The sequence below is a fragment of the Miscanthus floridulus genome, chromosome 3 (assembly GCF_019320115.1).
Source record: "Miscanthus floridulus cultivar M001 chromosome 3, ASM1932011v1, whole genome shotgun sequence".
Lineage (NCBI taxonomy): Eukaryota > Viridiplantae > Streptophyta > Magnoliopsida > Poales > Poaceae > Miscanthus > Miscanthus floridulus.
Genome location: NC_089582.1, coordinates 129,497,574 through 129,501,872, shown reverse-complemented (window position 1 = coordinate 129,501,872; position 4,299 = coordinate 129,497,574). Strand labels below are relative to the sequence as shown.

Genomic DNA, 4,299 nt, shown 5'->3' with positions numbered 1-4,299 from the left:
GAGAGCCGATGGCGCCCTTCCTCTTTTTAGACTCGGCCTCCGCTGTAACATTCTTTGTGTAGGACTTCTTCTTCTTCTTCTCAATCGAGGCCAGGACCTCAGCAGGAACCTCGCGCTCCCGGTAGATGATCCCAACCTCCTCAAAAACTCGATTGAGTCGTGGCATGGTGCCTGCCATGGCCATCCGAGACGTGTACTCACGCTCGGAAATCTTGCCAACCAACCCTATGGCAGCCTCCTCGACTTCGGAGATGAAACCATCCTCCATCACCCCCTCCCCCAAAGACCGACCGAAGCGGGGGAACGGAATCCCGGCCTCCGGGCCGAAAACAGGAACCTTGACCTGTTCTAGCTGAAAAGCTGGGTTGTTTTTGCCCAGGGTCCAGTAGTTGGAGGCCATGATCTCCTCCACTAGATCACGGCCACCAGAGTAGCGGCACGCTACCGCAAAAGCCTGATCATAGGCCTCCCGCATCGGAGACACCTCCTCCGGTGGATCCACGCGCGTGTGTGGCGCCATCTCCTCCATCCGAGAAGTCAATGGATACTCTGAGAGCTCCTCGCCATCCTCAGTTGTGCTGCGGACCCCGTAAGTCTTCACGTAGAACCATTGCTCGAGCCAGCCGTGGTCTCACTTGCCCTTCTGGCAAAAAGAGATCTCCAGGCGGTCCACGCCTTGGTTCCTCTTAGACATGAAAGTGCAACTACCATACTGATAGGTCACTTCCACCTCCTTGCCATCTCGCACCTCCTTCTTCTTCGGCTGCTTCTGCAGTTCATAGTACGTGCAAAAGATGTCCACATCTGGCTCGGCACCGTAAGAGACGCACGCCTAGCAGAATTTGCTAAGTGTCAGGAAAGCAGTGGGAGTCAGATGATGGAGCTGAACATTGAAGGTCTCCAACACCCGGCGAAGGAAGGGAATGTAAGGAAACCGGAGGCCGCAGGTGAAGAAGTCCCGAAAGACCACCGCGTATCCTTCCTCCGGCTCCGGAACAGTCTGACCCGGCGGAGGGATTTTCACCCTGGAAGAAGGAAAACATGACTCCTTCAGCATCTCCACGATTGCCTCCTCAGTAATAGAGGACGGGCCAAAGTCCCAAGACTTTATCGCCATGTCTCCGGAGTCCGCAGTGATCAGGTCTCCGATAGACACAGAGACACTCCCCAAATCCTCCTCCACCAGCTTTTCCAACTCCAACGCGGAGGCAGAGGCAAGCATGCACTCCTCAAAGCGTGCACCCTAGCCGATGGCCCTAACACCGAGAAGGTGGTGGTAGGGTCCGGAGAAGGCGGGCCGGCGAGTTTGGGCGGAGGCGGAAAGGAAAGCCACCACGATAGCAACCTAAGCGCGAGACGCGAACAGAAAGATGGAGCGCGCGAGGGCAGCAAGAGGCGAAAGCGAAGAGGGCAGAGAGCGATTTCTCGAACGCAATGAAAGCGAGTGAGCGGTGTGTGGGGGGACCCCGCCGCCAAAAGCACCCTTATATAGGCAGCGGGCAGGCGGTCCGACTCCCGCCACACAACGGTCATCTCCGGAAGATTCACCCGCTGCACAACGGTCACCTCCGAAAAAGTCGCAGGGAATGCAACGGACACTGACACAGTGGAAACGGCCGCAACGTAGGGCAACAGCTAGATTTGCCACCCAACGGCTACTCTCGACGAGACCAACGGCTACGCCAGAGCGGGCCAGGGGGGAACTAGTGGGGCCTCACTCGAAGACACCGAAGGCGGCCTCCGCCCCCGCGGACGCCTTCGGCTAAGGCGTTTTGAGCTCACGGCACGCTCCGGCGAACCATGGTCTCAAAAGGGGGGGACTGTTGTAACATGGCTTTGGCGGGTGGCGAAGGCCCCCGGCAGCGGGGTGTCGCCATGGCGTCTTCGACCGTCTTAGGGCGGAGACCCAGCGCTGACTAAAGGAAATTTCTCGGCTATGCTCGAGGGGTGCTGAATCTCCTTTTCATCGCGGACTCCGCCAAGGCCAGGCACGCATCCCGCCGACCGCTCAGGCGGGCATCTCTGGTATTACGGGCGGAGGCCGCCTTATCTCTAAACTAATCAAACAAACGATCTTGCCTAAGTGTGCGCAGGTACTCAAGCGCGGGCGCTCGCGGTCCGCGCAAGCGCGCCAGCATGGCCCCTGCGCGGCCGGGCGGAGACCTACGGATGATGTCTCCGCCCGGACCGGCGGAGACTCTCTAAGGCGACGGCGCGCCCCTGAAGGCGGAGGCCAGCGGCCGGGCGGAGACCTACGGGTGATGCCTCCGCCTGGACCGGCGAAGATTCTCCAAGGCAATGGCACGCCCCTGAACGCGGAGGCCAGCGGCGAGAACCATGGCCCCCGCGCGGCCGGGCGGAGACCCGCGGATAACGTCTCCGACCGTCCGGCGGAGACCCACCGAGGCAGCGGCGCGCCCCGGGAGATGAAGGCCAGCGCCGGGGACCTAGGCCTTTGGGCCGAAGACCAAGCTACAGTGGGCCGACTGCTCATGGAAGCCCATTACTTGGAGACGGTATGGCAGGATTGCCCCGCGAACAAGAGGCTAGCGGCAGAATATTCCAGGAATGTACTGTAGCAGTTGAGGGGCATTGTAATAAATTCTGTTATGTGGTAGTTGAGTCCTATAAATAGGGGACACTTGTAACCGTGGAGGTTGGTTGGTGAACGAGTTAATGAAACCATAGTTTTCCGTGTCATTCCCTTACTCACCACTCTCCCCCTTATCGTTCGTATCCCGAGCCTCCGCCCGAGGACGACCGTCCGACGGGCGGAGGCCTCGGTCTCCGCCATGCAGATTGAAACCGCCAGTTTCAACACCATGCCATCACCATTGTCATGATCTTCACCATTGCTTCATCACTTGGAGTAGTGCTACCTATCTCATAATCATCTTGATAAACTAGGTTAGCACTTAGGGTTTCATCAATTATCCAAAACCAAACTAGAGCTTTCACTAACTACTGGTGTAGAAGCATGACCTAGCCTATTGTGCCACACAGACTCGGACGACTTGGTGACACTATAGGTTTCTTTATTCTTTGATGATGACTGGCTACGGAAAGGGAGCAAAGGGTACAGGCCTCGTTCACATCTGCCTTGATGAAGAATTTTCTTCGTCGCCTGTTCCTTGATTAAAAAATGAGTAGGATGAAATTCAACGAAGACGTTATTGTCATGTGTAAGATGATGAACTGAAACTAGATTCTTTTGGGCCTTTGGTACATGAAGGATATTGCGTAAATGAATGGAGCTAGATGGGGAACACAAAGTACGATGACCGATGTGAGTAATTTCCATACCGTTCCCGTTGGCGGCGTGCACTTGATCACCACCATTGTAGCGCTCCCTGGTCGTGAGCTTCTCTAGCTCAGATGTGATGTGGTCGGTGGCTCCACTGTCCACGTACCAGTTGGTGTCAACGCCATAGGAAGTGGTTGCCGACAATGCCGACTTCTGTGGAGGTCCCTGGTACCTTTCATCATAGCGCTTGTAGCACTTGGCCGCGCCATGGCCCTCCTTGCCACATACCTGGCAAATGAGGCCAGCTTGGAAATTGGAGGAGCGGCCACCGTTGCGACCCCCTTTGCCTCCATGATTGAAGCCACCACGGCTTCCTCCACCCCCGCGATTTCCACCGTGGAAGTTGTTGCCGTTGCCGCGACCTCCCTTGGCCACCATGTTGGCTGATCACTGATAGCCACCACCGCCATTCTTCATCTCCATCCTGGACTCGAAGCTTGTAAGTTGGGTAAAAAGTTCCCCAACCGAGATTGGTTCGACGCGTGCTGCCACTGCCGAGACAACCGCGTCATACTCACGGTCTAGACCCGAGAGAATGTAGGAGATCAGTTCTTCATCTTCGAGCTTGCGACCAGCAGCAGCCATTTCATCCGCATAGCCTTTCATCTTGACGAAGAACTCACTGATTGATGACGTCCCTTTGGACGCATTGGCCAAGGCCATCCGTGTGCTGATGATGCGTGCACAGGATTGAGATGCAAACATTGCTTCGATTGCATCCCATGCTTGCTTGGCGGTGACCACCGTAGTGGGAACTTGCGCCGAGATCTCCTTTGACAGAGATGTCAGGAGAAAACTCAGGACCGTCTGGTCCTTAGCCACCCATGACTCATAGTCAGGGTTAGGCTCCATGTCGCCCTTCTTGTCATCCGACTTGGCCTCCAGGAATGGTGACGGTGGGTTGGAGTTGGGGCCGATGAAGGAGAAGAGCTGCGCTCCCTTGAGCGCTGACGAGACTTGCAACTTCCACATCGGGAAGTTCTTCCGATCTAGCT

The 4,299-nt window shown here is 56.5% G+C and overlaps 1 non-coding gene across 1 annotated transcript; it reads right to left on the bottom strand.

Moving 5' to 3' along the window:
* Positions 1–3,732: 3,732 nt before the first annotated feature.
* LOC136547749 (small nucleolar RNA Z247) lies at positions 3,733–3,871 on the bottom strand. The gene has a single exon (XR_010781707.1). It is a non-coding gene; the product is annotated as a small nucleolar RNA Z247 (small nucleolar RNA).
* Between the last annotated feature and the right edge of the window lie 428 nt (positions 3,872–4,299).